Below are 12581 nucleotides of genomic sequence, written 5' to 3' on the forward strand. Positions count from 1 at the left end.
GAGAGAGCACATGACTGAGGGGAGGGGTAGAAGGAGAGAATCTCCAAAGAGACTTCCTTGTCAGCAGGGAGTCTGATGCCAATGCCTGTGCCAAAACTAGCTTAACTGACTGAACCATCAAAGCACCCCACTTTTATACTTTCAGATGAAGATACAAACCATTCTTGTATAATGAACAAGACAAAGAAATTTGGGCTGAGGTATTAAGTGGTAAGAAGTAATCAGGAGGATAAAAGCTAGTTTAACAAGGCTTATTTGTACAGATCTATCAGCTCTAAATTCCCCATGTGTGGTGATAAGAATGTTTTATTTCCTTCTTGTACAGGGAGTGTAACTTTGACATGGGAGTTTTATCTACTACTTTCAGGAATGAGAAGGAAGTTAAGAACATCCTCTTGTACCTGCAGTTTCTTAAGTGCCTTTAACTCAAAATAATATGTTTAAGAGACGTGTTTTAGGGTAACTATCTGGTTTCCTCCATTCCATGCAAGTCGGCTTTTATCTGGGTTTGAACAGTAGTTGAAACCATAAGCAGGGGAGAAAGAGAAACCTCTGGTTTTCATTCTCCTTTACTGCCTTTAGCAGTATGTCCAGGATTTGCTGTACCTTACTCTATATTCCTTAGCTCCCATAAGAAAGACCTGCCTTTACTTAATCTTCTACCAAGTGACCCACATTTTGAATACAGAAACACTATAATTACACTTTGTCTCTTCAAATCATTGCAGATACTCAGAATGGTTTTGTTTAGCAGGATTAGCCCTGACTGATACCCTGCTTGCTTTAATGAATCATCCCAGAAAACAGAGCATACCAGAATTTTGAAAGTAGGTTACTTAATTGTCTGAGTCTGAACATTTTAATGACCTCTTTGTGGGAGAAAATATGATGCAAATAATTTATATATTAGTACAATTTTCACTTACTGTCACAAGAGTGAAATAGTGGTTGAAGGTGAGAATTAATGATCATCAAGTCAATACCAATATCAACTGCACATAACTGATATAGTACAAGTTGTGTACAATTTTACAGAGTGGTTTGGCCATTTCTAAAGACATTGGAGAGTTTAAGGAAATTAAATAGTAAGCCTGGGGCTTTGAAGCTTCAGCTAACAGAATGAATGAAGATACCAAGGACTTTGTGGAGATAGTAAAAAAAAAATCTTATTCTTTATAAGTTCATATATTTCCACTATAGCCACTAATAGGGTATTTGTTTCTTATGAAAATGTATGTGTCAAAATCTTAATACACAATGTGAAGACATTAGGAGATGAAAACTTTGAGATGATATTAGGTCATAAGGTTATATTAAGCTGTGTAGTTAGAGCCCTCATGCATGAGATCAATGCCCCGGAGAGATCCTCATTCCTTCTGCCACATGAAAATACAACCAAAAGACTGATCTGAAAGAAGCCCCTTATCTGAGCATGCTGGCACTCTAAACTTGGTCTTCCATTTTTCAAACCTTTGAGAAATAAATGTTTTTTATTTATTTCCCAATCTACCTGATCTGTGGTATTTTCCTATAGCATCTGGAATAGACTATTATGATATCTGACCATGGGACCCCAATTTGATTGTGGTCAATGCTGAAGTTATAAATCAAGTTTAATATGTAAATTGCCAAATTTCTTAAGCCAAGGTTGTGACATTGGTATAGTAAGATGAAGTAATTTGGACTTGCTTTGAGGATATTAATGTAGATTTAGATGAACTGAAGACCTTTGAAAACACAAATCACTCATCTTTTATAGCCTCCAAGCCCATAAAGTAAGTCTGATCCCAAGAGGGGAATTGCAAAACCTTGAGCAGAAAACATGGCCTACTCACCAAAGGAATTGAAAGATCTTTCAAGTGTTAATAGCAAGAACCTTATGAACATGTATAGGAATGAATTTAAGAGTATTAAGCTGGAAGATAAGGTTGAAGTTGGTTAAAATTTTCTATATGCAGACAGCTTACCATATTTAGGGATTTTATGTACTATTTTTGGCAGCTAGAAGTACCCTTAACACTGCTTGATTCAATGCATGAAGCCCAGGTTTAGCAGTGTCATTATCTACATCAAATGATATTAAGATTATTGAGTTAACTTGTTTTTTGGAGGTTTTTTTGTGGGGGTAGAGAAAAAAATTTGAAAGCACAAATGATGTATTGGACTTATTATGTAAAGCTCACTTGCCTTCCACCAATAGAGCATTAATAGATGGGACCCTGAAGATAGTCTTTTCCTCAAGACATTGAAAAATGTATCAATGAGGGCACACCAGCATGCCCCCAAAGCTCTTTAGATTATGAATAAGAAAAACAAATATCACTATTGAAATGGGGGTCCTTCTTCAACAGGAATAATGGCATATTGGATTGATAGAGGTGAGGTCACTTTGATTAAATATCAGAGACAATGTAGGTGAAATGACTTTGAATGGAATGGCAATTATTGGTTTAACATCCAAAAATCTGTAGCTATTAATTACCTTCAACACTTTTAAAAATGAACAGATGACGGTCAGTTGCTAAACTAGATCTTACATTAAACCATAAACTGACCCACGTTTAGTTAAGGAAGAACTACCACACATCCTTACATATGTCCTATAAATTTTCTTCCAAGCTTCCCACAAAAGGACCTGAAGCTATATATCAGAACAACCACTTTGGTGACCTAAACTTATCAGGAATAAATAGATACTAACACTGAGTAGATTCTAATGCCTAAGTATCCAAAATCATATGTTGACATCATTGTTGGGAGTGAGTATTTGTGGACACTAAGTGATAAGTAAAGCTTTGTCCAAGTTCTGTAGTATAGTAATTCTCACAAAGGGATTGTATGGTTTGAATAGATTTGCAGAATACCTGCATCTGGCTGCCTGAAAATGAAGGTGCTGTGAAAGGAAGGGAAGAGTTAAGTAGAAGACCCCAAACAAACAAACAAATAAATAATAAGCAGGACCTCATTACTGGAGGAATTTCAGAAATTGGCAACAATATCTAAGATATGAAAGATATAAGAGTGGTGCTTTCTCTCAAATTTCCATTTAATCGATGTGTTTCATTGGTACAAAAGCTAAGTAGATTGTTTGTTATTTAAAACTTAAGCAGATGTTATCTAAATCCAGTTGCTGTTTTACATATTGCACTTTGAACAGATCAATTCAAAATTCACTCCCTGAAAAGTAGTGCAAATTGCTTTTCTCCAAAGCAGTTAATAAGGATGAGAAGAAGCACTTCACTTTAACTGAGGAGGAATAACAGTATGTCTTGCTTGTCTTATCTCAGGGTTATATCAGCTCTCATGCTCTTTGTCTTAAAAGAGTTATAAGGGAAATCAATTATTTGAATATTCTGCAGAATATCATGCTGTCCCACTATTGGTAACACAGAATGGTGGGATCTGGTAAGAAGAAAGAAGCTAACAATCAGATACTCTCAAGAAACACAAGCATCCTTGTGGTAAAAGATAAACCCAATGAAAATTCTGGGTTCTGTCAAATTACCAAAATTTCTAGATGTCCGTCAGTTTTGAACTGGGAAACCCCCTTCTAAACTGAGAGACAGTTTGTACTGCTAAAACTGAGAAACTAGAACATTTCATGTTGGGTCTCTTCAGATTTTAGTGGCAACATAAACCACAATTGGCTTCATGTTCCAATTCATTATCAATTAACTCATTTAGCTGAAAATCTTTGAGTGGAGTCAAGAAAAAAATAAGGCTCTGCAGCAGGTCCAACTGAAATAAAAATCTCCTGAAAATTTTACCTCATAAGTCAACGTTTACAATGGTGCTCTCACTGCCAGTCATACATAAGCATCCTCTGCTTAGTCCCACTACAATAATTTTAGCACAGATTCTGAGGATTTTGCAGAAAAATAATGCCCTCTTCTAGTGATAACTATTCTCTTTTTGAAGGGCAGCTCTTGTCTTTCTCTTCAGCCCTGAGAGAGACTGAACATATAACTGTGATATTCTCTCTATGACACCTAAACTGATATCATGAACAGTGACATTTAATCCACTGAACCATAAAATTGATATATAGCATGTTTCCTGCTATAAAATTAGCCCAGGATGGAATATATTTGGAACCTGTGGCACTCGCTAGGATGCCCCTTAGTACTTCCAAGACCGATTTACTGGGAATACACAATACCCCAATAAATCAAGGACCGCTGAGGCCTCAGATCCTTCAAAACAAAGGTTTGAATCACCTCACCAGGTAAAGAAACCTGGACAGCTTAGGTGCTCTGACTACGCACAAAGTGACAGATAAAACCCAGTAATGCCAACTAGAGCCTCCTGGCTGGCACAAATATGAAAACTATAACATCTAGGTATACCTCTATTAGTTGTATATTAACAAAAATGTACTTTTGCCCATTTCTTTTTTTGATATGTTCTACTCAACTAAGTGATTTAGACCTTACAGGAAGAGTTTGCACATCACATTTTTTAGGTATGTTGTCTAAGGAAAGTTTAGGTTTACTATTCTCAGAGACTAGGTGAGATCATCTTTGCATGATAGATACTCACCTAAGATTGAGTACAAAGGTAAAGAGTTAGATTAAAATAAATAACTTATGTAATGCAATTATAGTGTTTCTGAGTTTTATCTTATTTTTGAGTGTCATACTATATTAAGAGTTTATCTGAAGACCAGAGTAATATTTATTATTAACAGTAAATTCCTTAGAGAAACAGACTCTGTCTTGTTTACTAGTATAGGTATTTCCATGTACTCCCAAATAATTTTAGATTTTAAATCTCATTTCATCTGTTGGTATAGTATTAATCTATTGATTTACTTGACATATTACAGTCCCTTTACTGTAAATATTTCTTAGAGTTTAATATCTATAAATCATATTCTGATCTCCCATAAACATAATACACATAAGAAATTGTCAAAATGTGTAAAATATAGTAAAACCAGCTATCAAACACATTTTATTGAAGCTTAAGTAATTATTTTTTTAAAGTAATTCTTTAATTGCTAAATCCATGGAGAAATATTTTAAGTATAATTGGTAAAGAATGATGTCTCTAATATTATAACTTGAAAGAACTAGTTAATATTGTTTTTTAGTTTAAAATTTTTGTAAAATTAAATTAAGATTATGTAGATAAAACTGAAAAGGAAATTTTTATAAGTACAAGTGACAATCTTCACCTTCATTTAAACTTCAGCATAAAAATCAATGAAATGGATAGTGCTGAGTTGTTCTCATAATGCACAAGAAAGCCAACACTATGATGTATAAATAATCTGTGGCATATTTAAAAACTGTTTCTTTTCAGTCTCCATGACATTTTGGTTCAAAATACCATACTATTCATGAACACTTACTATTTGCACATCACAGATTATATTCAGAAATAAATGATGGCCATGGCTCCCAAATCTATACATGATAGTTAATCTCTATTCATACTTATATTACAAAAAATAATACAACAAATAAAGTGAGTGTGACATTTAAATCATCTGCAGATACTTTTGACAATATTTGGTTGAAAGATTGAAAGGTCCTACCACAGACAACTGAAGGTTTTTTTGTTTTATTTTGTTTTAGGAAATTAGAGGTTTTGGAGCTCAAAGCTAGTGCAGCATACATAGAAGACAATCTATTATCAACAGAAATACCATCACTGTGAATCACTTTGTCACTTCTTCTGACATTCTTGTTGAAGCTAACCACAGCAACAAGCTGCAGAGCTGACATTTGTGGGTTTTTTTTCCATGATGAGTAGTAAGCTGCCAAAAATTCCAAAAAAAGAATAAATACATCTTCATGTTAACTAATAAAAGAACCTAATGAATAAAATTGAATTACTAAAATTCACTGGGAAAAATACCTCTAACCTTAAGAATCACGCAAGTGGGAAAACCAGTTTCATACCACATACTGATAGAAAATTATGGAAGTTCATGTTTTAAACGTTAGAATAGTTTAAAGAATATTTTCAGTCCCCTTATTACAACATGTTTATTTTTGAAGTTATGTAATACAATTATAATGTTCCTGAGTTTCATCAAAATTAAGTAATTTTTGAAATTACTTAACGTTTGTTAAGTATATTATTCCCTGAGGAAAATGGGTTATATGTATTGGAAATTTTTCCTTCCTTTACAATAAAAGTGGTTATATATTTATGCATCTCTGCAACAGTGAATACATACCTTGAAAATAAGTGCCAAAATATGTATTTAATGAATGAATAAATAATACAATGATGTATGAAACAATATAATAGCACTGTGGTTTATTTATTGTAATCCCCTCAATCTTCGATTTGCTATATCATCTTCTTGATTTATTCTACACTCTTTTGAAATGCTACATTTACCTAATAGAAATAACATTTTGGCAAATGCCTCCCAGGAAGAAAAGAGTTCTATTAGATAATTAAGATCATTTATGTAAGGTGTAAAAATATGAGGTAATTAATACAATTCTCATTACAAATGGTACTCCATATATAATATATCTTTATGATTCAGAAGTACATTTGCAGAGTGAATGTCTAATTGCCTATTATAGTCTTGGCTTTAATTATAGGTAAAAAGAGTTTCCCTTGCTCATATGAGTCCTTATTTTTTATTTACATATCAAGTAAAATTTAACTTACTACAGTATTCTTGTTGAAATACATGTAGTTTACAATACAGTAGCTATATATGAACCCAAAATTGTGTATTTCTAAAGATGGTAATTTTGATGGGGAATAATGCTTCCTGAATGCAACTAATGCATTTTTTTCTGGGACTTCTGAATAACAAATTAGTCATCATCTCACATAAACAAGCTTAAACTTTTGAGACAGGCCTAAACAACTTCTTCATCTTCTGAAGAATGGTATGAGCTTTTACAGGAGACATATTGGTGTTAATGCAGAGCATGAAATCAGACATAATGCCTGGCTTGCTAAAAAGTAACACAGAGGGTGCTGAGGGGGAAGGAAGGTTTCAGAGCAGGGCCTGGGCCTTTGGAATGCTGAGGCCTGCATGACCACTCTGAGGTTGGGATGCCATGGGGAATTGCCTTCTCCAAGACTTTCTTAGCCCAAACAGCCACCCTGTGATCTAAGAGATGTATGCATTGTTCCTTAGGCTGTGTTCAGCCCTCATGGAACATGCAGATCAACATATCTTATCTTTCCTTTAAACATATCCTCCTAGTTTCTCTAAGACCCTTGTCATACATCCTGTGCTTGAGAAACAGTGATAAAGACTTGTGATTATCCTGAAGGACAATAAAAGCCAGAGCAAAAAAGAACAAAGGGTCTTCATCTCTGAACATTGGCCCTCCTTGCCTTCTTTCTTTCACAGCAAAGTTTGGAAGTAATCTTTCATCCATTGGTACAGGGATTGCTGGCAATTCCAGGCGAAACCACATGATATAAAATGACTATTTTGGTTAAGAACAGAGTTTTTGTCAGAAATACAGAGAAGTCATTCCTCCTTTTTCATGTGTAGTATGGACAAGAGATATTTAAGGTGATTGCTTTGCTAATATTACCTCATTTGGAATATATATATATACACACACATATATAATCACTGAGGCTATCAAAGTGCTTCAATGTAAAAGCATTAGAATAAAAAAAGAATTTGTGACCCAACCTTATTAATAAAATCATCCTTGGGGGACCTGAGTGGTACAGTTTCTGCTCAGTCATGATCTTAGAGTCCTGAGATGGAGCCCTACATCAGGCTCTGCACTCAAGGCAAAGCCTCCTTAAATTTGTCTCTCCCTTTCCATCTCTCCCTTCCCTCTACATGTCCCCTCCCTCTCTCACGGTCTCCCAAATAAATAAGTCTTTAAAAAAGAAATCATCCTTGGTATTTTTTAAACTGTTGTGTTATCCTAAAATCAATATTTAAATATTTTATGTTATGATTGCAATCATACTGGGTACTCTAACACACTGAAAATATTTACCATATATCATTTACTGGGATAACATTTTTAAGTGTTGTCTTCTAATTCAGGGTCTACAATTGGGATGCTTAATATAGAAAAATACTGATGAGCATATGATTATAATACGCCAGACACTCTGTTGACTTAGCATATATATATGTATATATACATACATATATATATATAATATCACTGTTTATAAATATTTTCTTGGAATTGTGGCATTTGGGGCTATCAGTTAGGGAATATAGTTTAGAGAGATTTAATAAATTAAGAAAGCTTGCAAAGTAGGAAGTGATAACACTGATACTTAATTAAGTCAGGATCCATCTGACTCCAACATTTCACATTTGTCAGTTTTGTCAGTGTGATAATTATTTATATACACTAACATTAAATACAATAGCATGTACTTCAGACTTTACTCACTTTTAAGTGTAGAGTATTTTTTTAAAGATTTTATTCACTTATTTGACACAGAGAGACAGCGAGTGAGAGAATACAAGGAGGGAGAGTGGGAGAAGGAGCAGGAGACTTCTCGCTGAGCAAGGTGTCTGATGCAGGGATCGATCTAAGGACCGTGAGGATCATGACCTGAGCCCAACATAGATGCTTAATGAGTGAGCCACTCAGCCACCCAGTGTAGAAGATTTTGATACACAGTTTTCTAGCTGTCAGATTTATATGCCTCAGTTGGACAGATGTTAAACTTAGCTAATATTCATCATATGTGCCATATGGTTATATAGATCATAAGCCATTATGTTGTCCAAAAGGTGAAAGGGGACAGTTGTTCTCATTTTCAAAATTATATGCATTCTTATTTTTCTTTTTGTTGTATGGGTCTGCAATATTCTTAACAGTATTATTTAGGTGCATCACAAATGTTCAAAATGGAATGACTTACCTACAGAAATTTGACTTCTGTGCATATTGACATTGTTTAATGTGGGCTACTGGGATTGTTATTAAAGAAGTGACCATGATCTCTCTGCACCTATAATGAAGTGGCTTATCCCATTCAGATGTCTCGGGAAAATATATTTGGAGTATATTGCCTTTTGCTTAAAATTGTTGAAGACACACTGCTCACAATGATAAATTTTCACGTATAAGGTCCCATGGAGAAATAGATTTTCGTTCCTTGAATGGCCTCCATTCTTTTTCCTATCTGTTAATAAGAAGTCATGTATGTTCTCTTGAGGTTAACATTCACAAATATTGCACTTTAATTTAATGATAACTCACTGTTTCATCTGTTAATCATTCATTCATTCAAAACATTATTATTTTTTAAATTTTTTATAAACATATAATGTATTATTAACCCCAGGGGTACAGGTCTGTGAATCACCAGGTTTACATACTTCACAGCACTCACCATAGCATAAACCCTCCCCAATGTCCATAACCCCACTACCCTCTCCCTACCCCTCTCTCCCCAGCAACCCTCAGTTTGTTTTGTGAGATTAAGAGTCCCTTATAGTTTTTCTCCCTCTTGATCCAATCTTGTTTCATATATTCTTTTCCTATCCCCCAAACTCCACACATTGCATCTCCACTTTCTCATATCAGGGAGATCATATGATAGTTTTCTTTCTCCGATTGACTTATTTTGCTAAGCATAGCACCCTCTAGTTCCACCCATGTCATCACAAATGGCAAGATTTCATTCCTTTTGATGGCTGCATAGTGTGTGTGTGTGTGTGTGTGTGTGTGCATATACCACTTCTTTTTCATCCATTCATCTGTTGAAGGACATCTAGGTTCTTTCCATAGTTTGGCTATTGTGGACATTTCTGCTATAAACACCCAGTTGCACGTGCCCCTTCAGATCACTACATTTGTATCTTTAGGATAAATACTCAGTAGTGCAATTGCTGGGTTGTAGGGTAGATCTATTTTCAACTTTTTGAGGAACCTCCATGCTGTTTTCCAGAGTGGTTGCACCAGCTTGCATTCCCACTAACAGTGTAGGAGGGTTCCCTTTTCTCCGCATCCTCTCCAGGAACTGTCATTTCCCAACTTTTTAACTTTAGTTGTACTGACGGCTGTGAGGTGGTATCTCATTGTGGTTTTGATTTGTATTTTCCTGATGCCGAGTGATGTGGGGCACTTTTTCATGTGTCTGTTGGCCATCTAAATGTCTTCTTTGCAGAAATGTCTGTTCATTCCTCTGCCCATCTCTTGATTGGATTATTTATTTGAGTGTTGATTTTGCTAAGCTCTTTATAGATTTTAGATACTAGCCCTTTATCTGATATGTCATTTGAGAACATCTTCTGCAATTCTGTCAGTTGTCTTTTGGTTTTGTTAACTGTTTCCTTTGTTGTGCAAAAGCTTTTGATATTGATGAAGTCCCAATAGTTCATTTTTGCCCTTGCTTCCCTAGCCTTTGGCAATGTTCCTAGGAAGAAGTTGCTGTGGCTGAGGTCAAAGAGGTAGCTGCCTGTGTTCTCCTAAAGGATTTGGATGGATTCTTTTCTCACATTGAGGTCCTTCATCCATTTGGAGTCTTTTTTCACGTGTGGTGTAAGGAAATGGTCCAATTTCATTTTTCTGCATGTGGCTGTCCAATTTTCCCAACACCACTTGTTGAAGAGGTGTCTTTTTTTATTGGACATTCTTTCCTGCTTTGTTGAAGATTAGTTGACCATAGAGTTGAGGGTCAATTTCTGAGCACTCTATTCTGGAATAATGAGGCCACCAACTTTGGCTTTCTTTTTCAATATTCCTCTGGCTATTAGAGGTCTTTTCTGGTCCTATATAAATTTTAGGATTATTTGTTCCATTTCTTTGAAAAAAAATGGATGGGATTTTGATAAGAATTTCAGTAAATATGTAGATTACTTTAGGTAGCATAGGCATTTTCACAATATTTGTTCTTCCATTCCATGACTATGGAACATTTTTCCATTTCTTTATGTCTTCCTCAATTTCTTTCATGAATACTTTAAAGTTTTCTGAGTATAGATTCTTTGCCTCTTTGGTTAAGTTTATTCCTAGGTATATTATGGTTTGGGGTGCAATTGTAAATGGGATTGACTCCTTAATTTCTCTTTCCTCTGTCTTGTTGTTCGTGTAAAGAAATGCAACTTATTTCTGTGCATTGATTTTATATCCTGACACTTTACTGAATTCCTGTACAAGTTCTAGCAGATTTGGAGAGGAGTATTTTGGGTTTTCCACATATAGCATCATGTCATCTGCAAAGAGTGATAGTTTGACTTCTTCTTTGCTGATTTGGATGTCTTTAATTTCTCTTGTTGTCTGATTGCTGAGGCTAGGATTTCTAGTACTATGCTGAAGAGCAGTGCTGATAATGGACATCCCTGCCTTGTTCCTAAACTTAGTGGAAAAGCTGTCAGTTTTTCCCCATTGAGAATGACATTTGCAGTGGGTTTTTCATAAGTGGTTTTGAAGATATTGGGGTGTATGCCCTCTATGCCTACACTTGGAAGAGTTTTGAGCAGGAAGGGATGCTGTACTTTGTCGAATGCTTTTTCAGCATCTATTGGGAGTATCATATGGTTCTTGTTCTTTCTTTTATTAATGTATTGTGTCACATTGATTGCTTTGTGGATGTTGAACCAACCTTGCAGCTCTGGATTAAATCCCACTGGTCGTGGTGAATAATCCTTTTAATGTACTGTTGGATCCTACTAACTAGTATTTGTTGAGAATTTTTGCATCTGTGTTCATCAAGGATATTGGTCTGTAATTCTCTTTTATGATGGGATCCTTGTCTGATTTTGGGGTCAAGGTAATGTGAACCTCATAAAATGAGTTTGGAAGTTTTCCTTCCATCCCTATTTTTTAGAACAGTTTCAGGAGAATAGGAATTAATTATTCTTAAAATGTTTGGAAGAATTCTCCTGAGAAGCCATCTGACCCTGGGCTCATGTTTGTTGGAGATTTTTGATGACTTCTTCAATCTCCTTACTGGTTATGGGTCTGTTCAGGTTTTCATTTCTTCCTGGTTCAGTTGTGGAAGTGTATATGTCTTTAGGAATGCATCCCTTTCTTCCAGATTGTCAAATTTGCTGGCATATATTTGCTCATAATGTGTTCTGTAATCGTTTGTATTTCTTTGGTGTTGGTTGTGATCTCTCCTCTTTCATTCATGATTTTATTTATTTGGGTCCTTTCTCTTTTCTTTTTGATAAGTCTGGCCAGGGGTTTATCCATCTTATCAATTCTTTAAAAAAAACAGCTCTTAGTTTTGTTCATTTGTTCTATTGTTTGTTTGTTTTTTATTTTGTTTTTGTTTCTATTTCATCGATTTCTGTTCTGATCTTTATTATTTCTCTTCTCCTGCTGGGTTTATGCTTTCTTTGTTGTTCTTTCTCCAGTTCCTTTAGGTGTAGGGTTAGGTTGTGTACTTGAGACCTTTCTTGTTTCTTTAGAAAGGATTGTATCGCTATATATTTTCCTCTCAGGACTGCCTTTGTTGTGTCCCACAGATTTTTGAATGATTGTGTTTTCATTATCATTTTTTTCCATGAATTTTTCCAATTCTTCTTTATTTCCTTGTTGATCCATTCATTCTTTAGAAGGATGCTCTTTAGCTTCCAATTGTTTTAGTTCTTTCCAACTTCCCTCTTGTGATTGAGTTGTACTTCAGAGAATTGTGATCTGACAATATGCAGG

This window comes from Mustela nigripes, chromosome 1, assembly GCF_022355385.1.
Source record: "Mustela nigripes isolate SB6536 chromosome 1, MUSNIG.SB6536, whole genome shotgun sequence".
NCBI lineage: Eukaryota > Metazoa > Chordata > Mammalia > Carnivora > Mustelidae > Mustela > Mustela nigripes.